Source organism: Callithrix jacchus, chromosome 10, assembly GCF_049354715.1.
Source record: "Callithrix jacchus isolate 240 chromosome 10, calJac240_pri, whole genome shotgun sequence".
NCBI classification, from domain to species: domain Eukaryota; kingdom Metazoa; phylum Chordata; class Mammalia; order Primates; family Cebidae; genus Callithrix; species Callithrix jacchus.
In genome coordinates this window covers 82,675-99,392 of record NC_133511.1, presented here as the reverse complement: position 1 = coordinate 99,392, position 16,718 = coordinate 82,675, and the positions used below count along the sequence as shown (strand labels likewise).

Here is a 16,718-nt window from a genome sequence, read left to right as displayed (position 1 = left end):
GATAATATTTAGATTTTTTTCAATTCGCTTAAATATAGAATTACTGTATTTTACATGAGAGAGCATGTGGAGGTGGTGTATATACTCGAACACAGAGTAGAATAAGTCATTGTATATTTTTTCTGACAGATTTTGTTCAGAGCAATTTTGTTTTTAATATTCAGGTGCCTAGATCATATTTAGATTTTTTTGTTTCGGGTAAAATTAGAATTTCTGTATTTTACATGAGAGAGCATACGGAGTTGCTTTATCTACTCCAGAACAGAGTAGAATAAGGTATTGTATATTTTACCTAACAGACTATATTCTGAGCCATTTTCTTTTAGCTGTGGGAGGCCTAGATATTATTTAGATTTTTTTCGATTCGCGTAAAATTAGAATTTTGGTATTTTACATGAGAGAGCATATTTAGTTGGTGTATATACTGCAAAACAGAGTAGAAAAGGGCAATTTATATTTTTTATGACAGATTTTATTCAGAGCAATTTTCCTTTTAACATTGGGGTGCCTAGATAATATTTAGATTTTTTTCGATTCACGTAAAATTAGAATTTTGGTAGTTTACATGCGACAGCATACTGAGTTGGGGTATATACTCCAAAAAAGAGTAGAAATAGGCATTGTATATTTTTTCTTAGAGACTATATTCAGAGACGGTTTCTTTTAATTTTGGGGCACCTAGATAACACTTAGATTTTTTCAATTCACGTAAAATTAGAATTTCCGTATTTTACATGAGAGAACATATTGAGTTGGTGTATATACTCCAAAACAGAGTAGAAAAGGACATTGTATATTTTTTCTGACAGATTATATTCAGAGCAATTTTTCTTTTATTATTCGGTTGCCTAGATAATATTTAGATTTTTTTCAATTCACGTAAAATTAGAATTTCGGTATTTTACATGAGAGAGCATATTGAGTTGGTGTATATACTCCAAAACAGAGTAGAGTAAGGCATTGTATATTTATTCTGACAGATTATATTCAGAGCAATTTTGCTATTAACATTAAGGTTCCTAGATAAAATGTAGATTTTTTTTGATTCGCTTAAATATAGAATTTCTGTATTTTACATGAGAGAGCATATGGAGGTGGTGTATATACTCCAACACAGAGCAGAATAGGGCATTGTATATTTTTTCTGACAGATTTGATTCAGAGCAATTTTGTTTTTAATATTGGGTTGCCTAGATCGTATTTAGATTTTTTCGATTCGGGTAAAATTAGAATTTCTGTATTTTACATGAGAGAGCATACGGAGTTGCTGTATATACTCCAAAACAGAGTAGAATAAGGTATTGTATATTTTAACTAACAGACTATATTCAGAGCCATTTTCTTTTAGCTGTGGGAGGCCTAGATATTATTTAGATTTTTTCGATTCGCGTAAAATTAGAATTTCGGTATTTTACATGAGAGGGCATATTTAGTTGGTGTATATACTGCAAAACACAGTAGAAAAGGGCATTGTATATTTTTTATGACAGATTATATTCAGAGCAATTTTCCTTTTAACATTGGGGTGCCTAGATAATATTTAGATTTTTTTCGATTCGCATAAAGTTAGAATTTTGGTAGTTTACATGAGAGAGCATATTGAATTGGTGTATATACTCCAAAACAGAGTACAAAAGGGCATTGTATATTTTTTCTGACAGATTATATTCACAGTAATTTAGCTTTTAACATTGGGGTGCCTAGATAATATTTAGATTTTTTTCGATTTGCATAAAATTAAAATTTCGGTATTTTCCCTGAGCGAGCATACTGAGTTGGTGTATATAATCCAAAACTAAGTAGAATAAGGCATTGTATATTTTTTCTAACAGTCTACATACAGAGCCATTTTCTTTTAACTTTGGGGCACCTAGATGTTATTTAGATTTTTTTCGATTCACGTTAAAATAGAATTTCGGTATTTTACATGAGAGAGCATACTGAGTTGGTGTATATACTCCAAAACGGAGTAGAATACGGCATTGTATATTTTTTTCTAACAGACTATACTCAGAGCCATTTTCTTTTAACTTTGGGGCACCTAGATATTATTTAGATTTTTTTTGATTCTCATAAAATTAGAATTTCGCTATTTTACATGAGAGAGCATATTGAGTTGGTGTATATACAACAAAACAGAGTAGAAAACAGCATTGTATATTTTTTCTGACAGATTATATTCAGAGAAGTTTTGCTTATAACATTGGGGTGCCTAGATATTATTTAGATTTTTTTCGATTCGCTTAAATATAGAATTTCTCTATTTTACCTGAGAGAGCATAAGGAGTTGGTGTATATACTCCAAAACAGAGTAGAATAAGGCATTGTATAATTTTTCTTACAGACTATATTCAGAGCCATTTTATTTTAACTTTGGGGCGCCTAGTCATTTTTTAGATTTTTTTCGATTCGCATAAAATTAGAATTTCGGTATTTTACATGAGAGAGCATATTGAGTTGGTGTACATACACCAAAACATAGTAGAAAAGGGCATTGTAAATTTTTTTTTCACAGATTATATTCAGAGTAATTTTGCTTTTATCATTGGGGTGCCTGAAAAAATTTAGATTATTTTTGATTCACGTAAAATTAGAAATACGATATTTTACATGAGAGAGCATATTGAGTTGGCGTATATACTCCAAAATAGAGTAGAATGAGGCATTGTATATTTTTTCTAACACACTATATTGAGAACCATTTTCTTTTAACATTGGGGCGCCTAGATATTATTTAGATTTTCTTCGATTTCCGTAAAATTAGAATTTCAGTATTTTACATGAGAGAGCATACTGAGTTGGCGTATATACTCCAAAACCAAGTAGAATAAGCATTGTATATTTTTTTCACAGATTATATTAGTAGAAATTTTGCTTTTAATATTGGGTGCCTAGATTATATTTAGATTTTTTTCGATTCGCTTAAATATATAATTTCTGTATTTAACATGAGAGAGCATATGGAGTTGGTATATATACTCCAAAACACAGTAGAATAGGGCATTGTATATTTTCTCTGACAGATTATATTCAGAGCAATTTTGTTTTTAAACTTGGGGTGCCTAGAAATCATTTAGATTTATTCGATTTGGGTAAAATTAGGATTTCTGTATTTTACATGAGAGAGCATACTGAGTTGTTTTATATACTCCAAAATAGAGTAGAAAAAGGCATTGTATATTATTTCTAACAGACTATATTCAGAGCCAGTTTATTTTAACTTTGTGGCACCTAGATGTTATTTAGATTTTTTTCGATTCACGTAAAATTAGAATTTCGGTATTTTACATGAGAGAGCATACTGAGTTGGTGTATATACTACAAAACAGTGTAGAATAAAGCATTGTATATTTTTTCTGACAGAATATATTCAGAGCAATTTTGCTTTTAACATTCAGGTGCCTAGAAAATATTTAGATTTTTTTCGATTCACGTAAAATTAGAATTTCGGTATTTTACATGAGAGAGCATATTGAGTTGGTTTATATACTTCAAACCAGAGTTCAAAAGGGCATTGTATATTTTTTCTGACAGATTATATTCAGAGCAATTTTGGTTAATACATTGGGGTGCCTAGATATTTTTTAGATTTATTTCGATTCGCTTAAATATAGAATTTCTGTATTTTACATTAGAGAGCATATGGAGTTGGTGTATATACTCCAAAACAGAGTAGAATAGGGCATTGTATATTTTTTCTGACAGATTATATTCAGAGCAATTTTGTTTTTATCATTGGTGTGCCTAGATATTATTTAGATTTTTTTTGATTCACGTAAAATTAGAATTTTGGTATTTTGCATGAGAGAGCATACTGAGTTGGTGTATATACTCCAAAACCGAGTAGAATAAGGCATTGTATATTTTTTCTGACAGATTATATTCAGAGCAATTTTGCTTTTAACATTGGGGTTCCTAGATCATATTTAGGTTTATGTCGATTCCCTTAAATATAGAATTTTTGTATTTTACATGAGAGAGCATATGGAGTTGGTGTATATACTCCAAAACAGAAGAGAATAGGGAATTTTATATTTATTCTGACAAATTATATTCAGAGAAATTTTCTTTTTACCATTGGGGTGCCTAGATAATATTTAGATTTTTTCGATTCGGGTAAAATTAGAATTTCTGTATTTTACATGAGGGAGCATACTGAGTTGGTGTATATACTCCAAAACAGAGTATTATAAGGCATTGTATATGTTCTCTAACACACTATATTCAGAGCCAGTTTCCTTTAACTTTGGGACGCCTAGATATTATTTAGATTCCTTTCGATTCGTGTAAATTTAGAATTTCGGTTTTTTACGTGAGAGAGCTTATGGAGTTGGTGTATATACTGCAAAACAGAGTAGAATAAGGCATTGTATACTTTCTCTAACAGACTATATTCAGAGCCAGTTTCTATTAACTTTGCGGCACCTAGATATTATTTAGATTTTTTTCGATTAACGTAAAATTAGAATTTCGTTTTGTTACATGAGAGAGCATATTGAGTTGGTGTATATAATCCAAAACAGAGTAGAAAAGGGCATTGTATATTTTTTCTGAACATATTATATTCAGAGCAATTTTGCTTTTAACATTCAGGTGCCTAGATAATATTTAGATTTTTTTCAATTCACGTAAAATTAGAATTTTGGTATTTTACATGAGAGAGCACACTGAGTTGGTGTATATACTCCAAAACAGGGTAGAATAAGGCATTGTATATTTTTTTTGACAGATTATATTTAGAGCAATTTTGCTTTTAACATTGAGGTGCCTAGATAATATTTAGATATTTTTCGATTCGCTTAAATATAGAATTTCTGTATTTTACATGAGGGAGCATACAAAGTTGGTGCATATATTCCAAAACAGAGTAGAATAGGGCGTTGTATATTTTTTTTGACAGATTATATTCAGAGTAATTTTGCTTTTATCTTTGGGGTGCCTGAAAAAATTTAGATTATTTTTGATTCACGTAAAATTAGAAATACGCTATTTTACATGAGAGAGCATACTGAGTTGGTGTATATACTCCAAGAGGGTAGAATAGGGCATTGTATATTTTTTCTTACAGAAAATTTCCAGAGCCATTTTCTTTTAGCTTTCGGATGCCTACATATTATTTAGATTTTTTTCAATTCGCGTAAAATTCGAATTTCGGTATTTGACATGAGAGAGCATATTGAGTTGGTGTATATACTCCAAAACAGAGTAGAGTAAGGCATTGTATATTTATTCTGACAGATTTGATTCAGAGCAATTTTGTTTTTAATATTGGGTTGCCTAGATCGTATTTAGATTTTTTCGATTCGGGTAAAATTAGAATTTCTGTATTTTACATGAGAGAGCATACGGAGTTGCTGTATATACTCCAAAACAGAGTAGAATAAGGTATTGTATATTTTAACTAACAGACTATATTCAGAGCCATTTTCTTTTAGCTGTGGGAGGCCTAGATATTATTTAGATTTGTTTCGATTTGCGTAAAATTAAAATTTCGGTATTTTACATGAGAGGGCATATTTAGTTGGTGTATATACTGCAAAACACAGTAGAAAAGGGCATTGTATATTTTTTATGACAGATTATATTCAGAGCAATTTTCCTTTTAACATTGGGGTGCCTAGATAATATTTAGATTTTTTTCGATTCGCATAAAGTTAGAATTTTGGTAGTTTACATGAGAGAGCATATTGAATTGGTGTATATACTCCAAAACAGAGTACAAAAGGGCATTGTATATTTTTTCTGACAGATTATATTCACAGCAATTTTGCTTTTAACATTGGGGTGCCTAGATAATATTTAGATTTTTTTCGATTCGCATAAAATTAAAATTTCGGTATTTTCCCTGAGAGAGCATACTGAGTTGGTGTATATAATCCAAAACTAAGTAGAATAAGGCATTGTGTATTTTTTCTAACAGTCTTTATTCAGTCCTGAATGTAATAAAATCTTTTTTATTATTGACCTATTCTACCAAAAGTATTAAAACATGTAGTTAAACTCCCAGTAAACACTATTTTTACCCAAATCACAAACTGACAATCCCTTAAGTCTTGAGCTCCCAAGGGGAATTAGGAACCCTCCTGTGGCATTCCTCTTCTAAACGTCTGCTGAACAAAACTTGATGTTGCATTTTCAAAGAGCCCAAATGGATTACTTTTATGAAGTTTGGGGCAAATGAATTACACATGTATATAACCCTCCCTCAACACCCAGAAGGTATGCAGACATGCAGAATTCAAAAGTCTGAGGGTGACTGTGCTCAGGGGGTGAAGGGATGCTTAGAAACCACCTCTTTGAGGAGGAAGGCAGGACGTTCAATAAGAGCGGGTGGCTACCAAAGAACTAAATTTTAACGCAACAAAGGTGAGTCCATCTCCCCGCAACCACAGGCATCCAACCCAGGAACACCTGGCTCCGCCTGGATGGCTGAGGTGCAGCTGGAGGGGGACTGAAAGGGTCAGACCAAGGGATTGTTTTCCACTTTGGGCTTTTACACAGCAGTTTTGAAGACAAAAGGGCTTTTCAGCTAGGTTTGGTTCACCGTTCCCCTCCTCCCAGGCCCAAGCTTGGTCCCCAATGTCCCCAGCAATGCTTTGGACGTCCCTCACTTTGCTGTTTTTTTGGGGGGCCACTGCCCACCCCTAGGTTGCGTGCTGTCCCTCCTAGAGAGAGGTGGATGGCCATGACATTCCAGGGAGCAAAAAGGGAGGGGCGAAGGGGCAACGACACCCTTCTAAAGTTTCACCCCAGAAAGCCATCCCACTCGGCCCAGGAGGCGCCCTCAGGCTACAACCTTCCCGTGAGCCTCCTCCCTTTGCCCCGCCTTTCAGCACGGGGGAGGGGCGCTGTGCAGCCGGCGCTCTCTGATTGCCTGCCGCGTCAGGGTTCCACGCCGGGATTGTGCTGTGGGCAGCTGTCCGCGCCTGAGTGCACAACGTGGAGAACCAGCGTTGGGAGTTGCTGGAAGTTGGAGGCGAGGGAGCGGTCACTCGCAATGAGCGCGGGCGGCACTGGGCGCAAGGTGGAGAGCAGTCCCTAGTCTAAGACTTTCCATCGCCCTCCGGCACCGCCAGTACCACGGACTCCACCCTGCTGCGGCCCCTCGGCGATGCGGTGCAGCTGCCACTCGACCAAGTGGGTTCAGGTACCACGAGGCACCGAGGCGTCGGGCACGCACCCTCGCTGCCCTTTGTGGCCATGGTGCCACCAGACCGGGGGCCTGGGAGAGGGGTGGGGACTGGGGCCTGCCACTGCTGGAAGGGAGGGGAAGACAAGCCTGTCCCAGTGACCTCTAACTTCCGCTGGCCTCCTCTCTGCCTCCATGCCTCTGGGGCATGCGCCCCAGACCCCCATCCGTCGCCCAGGGCCGGGGTGATCCAGGGGTCGGTGCTGGCGACAGTCTCGGCGAGGGTCTTCATGTAGACTTGAGGGTGTGCGTGCTGGTCCCTGCCCTCTGCCGCAGTGGGGCTGGGACTCAGCTGTTGGGTCCCTTCGGGTGCACAGGCTGGGATGTAGACGGAGCAGAAGTCTGTGCTCCGGAGAGGCCGGCGTGGTAGTGCCTGCCTGGCAGGTGGCTCTGAACGACCCCCGGAAAGGCTGAGGCGTGGGTCTAGGCGTGAACGGTGCATTAGAGATGGCGTCCATGAGTGCGAGGGGCACAAAGAAAGCCCCCTTTCCACAGTAGAGTTCTGACTCCACTTCTAAAATACTTTTCTGCACGCCTATGTACCTCATAAATCTATTTTATTATTTTTTGCAATGGAAAAAACAGCTCTGTTTTTGTAAAAAAAAAAAAAAAAAAGAATTTTCTATTAGGCCTAGAAAGAAACTTAAAAAGTGTTTCTTCTTTTATCTAATCGGAACTTGTGTATGTGCACACACCCGTGTGACAGAAAGACCCAGGGAGAGAGGGAGGGAGAGGAGGTGAAGGCAAGAAGAGAGAGAGCGATTAAAAAGCAAGTGCACTGTGGCAAGCTCGTCTGGACTAAGTGAGAAGCAGGCGGTTGTGGTGATGAGATAGGAGCTTGGAATGCTTCCTGGTACCAAGACTGTCATAAGTGGAATTGGGGTCTGAAAAAGTGACAGCAAAATTCAGCGTTCCTTTGACAACCACTCAGAAAATAGAATGTGAGGAAGCAGGAGGAAGGGAAGGTGTGGGGCCAGCCATGAGAATGCACCCCGCTGCCCCACGGATGCCTAGAAATGCTGGTCACTTATAGGGCACAGGTGAGGGGAAGTCTGGACTGGTGGCAGTAGTGCTGCCAAGCCATGTAGCCTGCTCTCTCAACGGTGAATGTTCTTGCATAAGTAGTGGGGAAGATTATTCCCTAGTTTATATAGGCCCCATTTGTCCTAGACACAGATTTTAATGTTCTCAGGTGATCGCTTGCTTGATTGTCTGTGTAAAAGATCAGCAATCCTTTTTTTTTTCTGGAAAGGTCTAGGCAGTAAATATTTTAGGCTTGGCAGCCCATATGGTCTCTGTCACAGCTACTTATCTCTGCGGTTGTGGTGTGAAAGCAGCCATAGAAATGGGTAATAAAGGAGTGGGGCTGAGTTCCAAAGTACTTTTATGAGAACTGAAAATTGCATTTTATATAATTGTTGACATGTCCCAAGATATTGCTACTTTTTTGAATTCTTTCACATTCGTGGCTCATGAGCTGTCTGACAAGAGACGACAGGCAGGAATTGGTGGATGGGCCATGGTTGCCCAAACCCTGTGTCCAAATCATGGCATTGTACAAGCAGGAGGGATCTCTGACCCTCTCTTTTTTTCCTCTTTCCTTCTTTTCAGTTTCTCATTGTGCTGATTTGGAAACCAGAAATCGAAAGCTCTGGGAAGTGAACTCTTTCTGACTTAACCTGTTAGTGGCAGTGTTAGGATAAAATTTCAGGTCTCAAGGAGCACTTCTTAGAGCCCAGATCAGACTGAATGCTGCTTTTGTGATTGCAGAAGGCATACCATCCTCTGGTACACTAGCTCCTTAGCGTCACCCTGAATCTGAAACTTAGTTCTTCATAAAGTCTTTTGTTCTATGATTCCTCAGTGCATCATTTGCTAATTTGCGCCAGTTATTCTGTTTAACACAACTGAGATATAGACATAAGCAAAGTTCCTACCCTTTAGGAACTCACTTCTTCAGGGCCTGGTTTTGATAATCCAGACAAAGCTACTTAAATGTAGTTTTATCCTTAAAAGCAAAATCGGCTGCACTTATGTAAGTTACAATAATAATTAGAATTTAGGAAAAATCCATTCTTAAAACAAGAAGGCAAAGAGAATAAAAAATAAACATCCAAGTCACCCTCTGACTGTGCGTTGGTTTTAAAACAACAAGACTATTATTTTAAGTGAACACAAGGAAAATTTTGCTACCAAGGGAGTACAATTTCTAACAGGTGATACATCGACTCCTCTGATTCCAGACATTTCCGAAAGTGCCCTTACTACCTACATTACTTCCTTCTGTAAAGCTCTACTGATTAAGACTTTATCTTTTGTGGTTGGATTTTTGCTTTTGGAATTACAATTCCAAAATTTTGCTTTGGGAATGAATGTCTCCCCATGTTTGCCAGGGTAGTCTCCAAAGCCTGACCTTATGATCTGCCTACCTGAGCTGCCCAAAGTACTGGGATTACAGATGTGAGCCACCACACTGGGCATTTTTTTTTAATTACACTGAAGACTTTTGAAAGGGTTGTGTGTTGTATGAACTCCCTCCTCACCCAATTCTCATGGATGGGAAAATGCTGCTGCTTCATTTTAAAGCTAACGAGCTGCATGAACAGGAACTTCTAATTAACAATTCAAACTGATTAGCTCCTGTCCCTGAAGGCTGGAGAACACGGGAACTGCTATCCCATCTGAATACAATCCAAAGGCAAAAGGCTGTGGCCAAGTTGAAATAATGGGGCAGATAGAAGCGATAAAGACTGGAGCTGGGAGTGGCCCGTACTTCAAGTTAAGCCAAACAAAGGTGTTTGCATGTTTTATATGGGCCAAATAGGAATTCCATAATAGAGAAAACCATTGATTTTAAGGAGGACGCTGCCCTGAAAAGCTTCCTGCCAGGGGTAAGGAAGAGGCTGCCCAGGACCCCCAGAGGCAGGTGGTAGGAGGGCTCTTAGTGGCTTCCTAGAAACTGTATTACCTGAGGTAGTGAACTGCTGTCAGAGATCCCTACCAGGAGAATTTCTCAGGAACGCATGAGAAAGGGCCCAAAACTTCATGACTGCTCCTAAAATGTGACACCATAATACAGCTGAACTATTCAATAAAGCCCTATCTGTTCCTCTGTCTCTCCTTTCTCCCTGCCCCTATCCAACCCTAGAAGAGCCAGAAAGCACTGCTAAGAAGTGAGGGTGGGTGGTCATAAACAAACACACTGTCCTCTTTTCCCTTCCCAGTGTGGCTTTCTCAGGCTGAGGCTGTCACAGAGGAGGAGGGATGAAAATTGTTTTCGTTGATATTTTATGATGAACATTTATGAACGTACAACAAAGTTGAAAAAACTTTACAGTGAACACTTTAACTGTATCTTCACCAACTTGGAGTCTTGTTTTATCTCATGTCCATCCATAGATCCATCTTTCTATCCATCCAGTAATCCATTATAGTTTTTAGGCATTTTAAAGTAAATTGCAGACATCAGTAACTCAACGTGCATTAACTAGAATTTGGTACCTTTTTTTTTCCTTTTGGTGTAAAGTTTACAAATGATGAAATGCAAAAATTTTAAGTATGTATTTACCGAATTTTGACAAAAGTATACATATGTGTAACCCAAAACTCTATCAAATAAAGAACATTACTATAATCCCTGATATGGTTTGGCTGTGTCCTCACCCAAATCTCTTCTTGAATTGTAGCTCCCAGAATTCCCATGTGTTGTGGGAGGGACCTGGTGGGAGAGAATTTAATCATGGTGACAGTTTCCCCCATACTGTTCTTGTGATAGTGAATAAGTCTCACAAGAGCTGATGCTTCTATAAGAGGAAAGCCCTTTTGCTTGTTTCTCATTTCTCTCCTGTCTGCCACCATGTAAGATGTCCCTTTGACTTTCTGCCGTGATGATGAGGCCTCCCCAGCCAGGTGCAACTGTGAGTCCCTTAAACCTTTTTTGAATAAAGTACCCAGTATCAGGTATGTCTTTATCAGCAGTGAAAAAACGGACTAATACAATCCCAGAAAGTTTCCTCATGACTTGTCTCAGTCTCCAGCTCTGTACCCTTGGATTTTTTTCATTGTAGACTAAGTTTGCCAACTTTAGAAATTCCACGTAACTTGAATCATGTTGTGATAACCCTATATATAAGGCTCCCTTCAGTCCACAAAATAATTTTTATATTTATCAGTCAGGTTACACATATCAGTATCTCTTTCATTTTTATTGCTGAGTAGTATTTCATGCTATGAAATAACGTAGTTCGCTACCTGATCCTCTATTTGTGGTCACCAGAAATATTTTCAACTTTTGATTATTATGAGTAAAGCTATTGTGGTCTTCTGTAAGTATTTATATTAACATGTATTTTCACTAATTGGGGTAGATTCCTAACTCGGAAATTTATTATAGATGAGATGTATATTCGTTCTATAAGAAAATTCCAGAAATTTGACAAAGTAGTTGTACTGTTTTATAGTCCCATTAGCAATAGTTATAGTTGTGCTGTATTCTTGCCAACATTTGGTGTTTAGTCTTTCCCAACCTAGTTATTTTGTGGGGTGTGTAGTAGTATCTCACTGTGGTTTTAATCTGCATTTCCTTGATGTTAACCATTTTGTCCCACTTGTATATTATCTTTGCAAAGTGGCTCCCCCAATTTTTTCCCCTTCTAAACAGTAATTGTTTTCTTTTTTTCTTTTAGTTGTTCTGTCATCCAGGCTGGAAGGCAATGGTGCAATGTTGGCTCACTACAGCCTCTGCTTCCTGGGCTCAAGCGATCCTCCCACCTCAGTCTCCCAATTAGCTGATACCAGGCTAACTTTTTGTATTGATATTAGCCCACATACAAGGCTAATTTTTTGTACTTATACTAGGTATCAGTGTCTCACCATGTTGCCCAGACTAGTCTCAAACTCCTGGCCTTAAGCCATTCATCCTCCTCGGCCTCCCAAAGTACTGGCACTACAGGTGTGAGCCACTGTGCCCAGCCTTATTTTCAGGTTATAAAACTGCTTTCTATATTCTGGAAATCAGGCTCTTTACTGAAAATAGATTTATGACCATTTTCTGTCAGGCTGTGGCTTGCATATTCTTTTGTTTAATGTATCTTTTAATTTTCCCGGACACATTTTCTGCAAAATTCGTGTTAGTTTTTGTTGTATTTTTCAGATACTTTGTTCATTTCATCTAAGTTGCAGAATTTGTCACCATGACGTTGTTTATGATAGTCTCTTATTATCCTTTTCACGTCTGCAGGATCTGTAGTGATAGTTTCACTTCGCTTTCACTTCTGATATTGATACTGACCATTTGTGTTTCCTCTCTTTTTTTCATGATCAGAGTAGCTTAAGGTTTATTAATGTTGATATTTTAAAACAACCAGCTTCTTTGCTTTGTTAGTTTTCTCTATTATTTTGTCTGTCTTCAATTTGGTTTATCTCTGCACTTTTACCTTTATTGTTTCCTTCTTACTACTTCGTTGGAGTTTTCTTTGCTGTGTGTGTGTGTGTGTGTGTGTGTGTGTGTGTGTGTGTGTGTGTTTTCAATCTTCTTTAGGTGAACATTTACGTCATTGATTTTAGACCTTTCTCTTTTTCTTCTATTGCAGTATAATCATGTACGGCTATACTTCCCTCTGGGAACTCCCATAGCTGTAATTCATAAGTGTTGGCATGTTGTATTTTGATTATCCCTTAGAATAAAATATTTTATATTCTACCTTTTGATTTCTTCTTGGGCTTGTGTATTATATTTAATCTCCAAGTACTTGGAGCTTTCCTAGTTCTCTTATTGTTAATTTCTGTTTTAATCCTATTGTGGTCAGGTAACATACACTGCATGAATTCAATTTGATTTAATCTATTCAGTCTTGTTTTACGACCTAGCATGTGACCTATCCTAGTGAACACTACATGTACTTGAAACATACAGTATTCTGTGGTTATTGGGTGTCGTCTTCCATTGGTTTGTTTAAGATGGTGGAGAGTGTGGTTCAGGTCATCTGCATCTTGACTAAGATTTTGTCTAGTTTATCTATCAACTGCTTGGGAGATGGGTATTAAAATCACCAATCAAAATTGTGGATTGTTTGTTTATTCCTTTAGTTCAATTTTGTTTTGTGCAAATTGACGCACAAATTATTTTTAATCCATTTTTTTGATGAAATGACTCTTCTGTAATCATGAACTATCCCTCTTTATCTTTGGAAATACTGTTTTGACTTAAGCACATTTTATTTGGTATTAATATAGCTTCTTCACACTTCCATTGCTGACTGTTTGCATAGTATATCATTTTAAATGTACTCATTTAGGGTCAGATACAGTGGCTCACACCTGCAATCCCAGCACTTTGGGATGCTGAGGCAGGTAGATCACTTGAGTTCAAAAGTTTAGGACAAGCCTATCCCATGCAGTGAAACCCCAGCTTTCTTAAAAATACCCCAACATTTAGCTAGGCGTGGTGGCAGGTTTCTGTATTCCCGGCTACTCAAAAGGCTGAGGCAGGAGAATTGCTCGAACCCAGGAGGCGGAGTTTACAGTGAGCAGAGATTGCACCACTGTACTCCAGCCTAGGGGATAGAGTAGGACACTGTCTTAAAAAAATTCAAATGTACTTATTTAGACCTACGTATATTTGTCTTCTTTTTTTCTATTCAAAGTGTGTATTTAATATATAGCACTGGGTCTTGTGGGTATTTTAAATCAATTCTGGCAATCTCTGCACTTTAATTGGAGTATGTGGTATGATTCAATAACATTTAACGTTATTAAATATAGATTTATTAGTGGTCGAATGATGTAATTGGATTCAAGCTTACAATTTAATGGTTTGTTTCATTATTTTGTTTGTTTTCGTTTGCATCCCCTTCCCCACTTTTTGTCCTGTCCCTTTTCTCCTGATGTCTTTTGGACTCTTTAAATACTTTTAAAATTTCATTTTAAAGTATCCATGACTTATTAGATGTAGTGGTTGAATATTCCTTATCTGAATTCCTTGGGACTAGAAGAGTTTTGGATTTTAAACGTTTTTCATATTTTGGAACATTTACATATACATAAAGAGATCTCTTAAAGATATAACTGAAGTCTAAACACAAAATTCACCTATGTTTACGTACACCTCATACACATAACGCAAATAAAATTTTACATATTTTTAGCAATTTTGTGCACGAATCAAAGTTTGTATACATTGAACCATCAGAAAGCACACATATCGCTACCTCAGCCATCGATGTGGATGAATTTCAGATCTTGGAATATTTTGGATTTTGGGGTTTATGGATCAGAGATGCTCAACCTCTACCTGTTTTCATTGTTGATTATTTTATGTGTTAAAATATGTAAAAAAAGGGTTAAGTTTTCAGCTGAATGAGATTTTTGAGTTTGGAAATTAAACTAAACAGGATTTTTCTTAAGTTCCAGGATACAGGTGCAGAATGTGTAGGTTTATTATATAGGTATATGTGTACCATGGTGCTTTGCTGCACCTATCAACCGTTCATCTAGGTTTTAAGCTTCACATGCACTAGCTATTTGTCCTAATGGTCTCCCCGTCTCACACTCCTCTGACCCCCAACTGGCCCCAATGTGTGTTGTTTTCTCCCTGTGTCCATGTGTTCTCACTGTTCGACTCCCAATTATGAGTGAGAAAGTGTGGTGCTTGGTTTTCTGCTCCTGTTTTGAACTAGACAGAATTTCTTAATATCTTAAATTGCTCAGTGAAATAGAAAATATCAAAGATTCTACCCAACAGGTGGGTAAGAATGAGTCCACGTAGCAACTTTGATAAAGTGAAGGGAAATAACAAACCATTTCTGATTGCTCCCTGCCACAGTCAGTGCATTCAACCTTTTTACTGTCCTTTTATTATTTTTCATTGTTCTTACAGTCATTATTATTTTTCCCCAAATGAAAAAATAAAAGTGGTGGGATTGATAGTGAGGAAACAAAGACTGACAGCTGCCCATACACGTGAGTTTAACTTTTGAGAAATATAGTCAACATGATGATTTTCACACAGGGCTAGTAGGCCTTCTGCATCTGTTATAATTCCTGTTATGTTGTGGACAGAAAATAAATTTTTCTCTCCATGGGAACCTGTTAGTAATACTTGAGAACAATGTCAACTGTAGACCAAAACCGAATACAAGTGGAAATATTGTTTCATTTTTTTTGCAGTATTCCTTTTTTAAGACCTGAGATAGGAGGATAAAAAAGGAAAGAATTATTGACATGTGAAACAACATGGCTGAATATCAAAAACATTTTCTTGACTAAAAGAAACCTTACATATGGAGTGATCACAATATAATTCTATTTCTATCAAACTTTAAAATCTGTGCTGAAAGAATATTTAAAAGTATATTTGGGTTCGGGACCGACTAAGAGGAGGCAAAACTGAACTTTTTACTCTCTGCTGTGATCCAAAACCCATGCTATAAACTTTGTACACAGTATCTCATTTAATCCTCAAAATCACCCTAACAGGTAGTTACTGTCACTTCCCCTGCTTCAAACAGAACATAAAGCTCAGAGAATCCAGGTACTGTGTTTTTTTTTTTGTTTGTTTTGTTTTTGAGATGGAGTTTTGCTCATGCCACCCAGGCTGAAGTGCAATGGCGTGATCTCGGCTCACTGCAAGCTCCGCCTTCTGGGTTCAGGCAATTCTCGTGCCTCAGCCTCCCAAGTAGCTGGGACTACAGGAACGCACCACCATGCCCAGCTAATTTTTTGTATCTTTAGTAGAGATGGGGTTTCACCATGTTGACCAGGATGGTCTCGATCTCTTGACCTCGTGATCCACCCGCCTCGGCCTCCCGAAGTGCTGGGATTACAGGTGTGAGCCACCATGCCTGGCCCGGTACTGTGTTTTACACCTACTTAGAAGTCACCAATTCCTAAAGTTCTATAAAATGTTCTAAATAAAAATGAATAAAGTAGGCAAAAAAGACCATGTAAATAGCATTTCTACAAATATCTCCTAAGACAATTTTCACATCGATGTCCAAAGACATTTACAAGAACGTTTTCCACAACACTGTTTAAAATAATAGAAAACTACAAGCAACCTAAATGTCCATGGAAGAGTTAGATTCTTTCTCTTATTTCCATATAATGCAATACTGTGCTGATGTAGAGATATCATATTCATTTTTAAAAATTACATTCACCTTCTTCTTATGGATCCAAGGAGATATGTTAGAGAATATCTATTGCATTTGGACATAAACATAAATACAAAGGAAATAGTAGGGGCTCTCTACAAGTGGTTATATATTGGAAGAGGAAGAAGAGAAAAATAAAAGAGATCATGAACTTGTATATGCTTTGGTAGTGTCTGGTTTTGTATATAACTTGAATTTTTCATAAATATATTTTACAGTCTGCATAATTACTAGGTAAGAAGACAAGTAAGTCACTTTAGTAAAAGTTCTTCCAATTACTGCAACTGATTTCTACAGCCAGAATGTTCCCAGAACCTGAAAAGAGGAAGCACTAGAAATGGAAGGCAGAAATACTGACACTAGAGGGCCAGAGCTGG

General features: G+C 37.4%; 1 long non-coding RNA gene across 2 annotated transcripts in view; it reads left to right on the top strand.

The window, feature by feature from the left end:
- The first annotated feature begins 6,868 nt into the window (after positions 1 to 6,868).
- Positions 6,869 to 16,718, top strand: part of LOC144577952 (uncharacterized) — an 86,307-nt gene continuing 76,457 nt past the window's right edge. The window contains exon 1 of one of the 2 annotated variants that reach the window (XR_013522788.1): positions 6,869 to 7,137. This is a non-coding gene — a long non-coding RNA (uncharacterized LOC144577952). Of the gene's footprint in view, positions 7,148 to 16,718 lie in introns of both variants that reach the window. The other variant, XR_013522789.1, reaches the window with a different exon arrangement.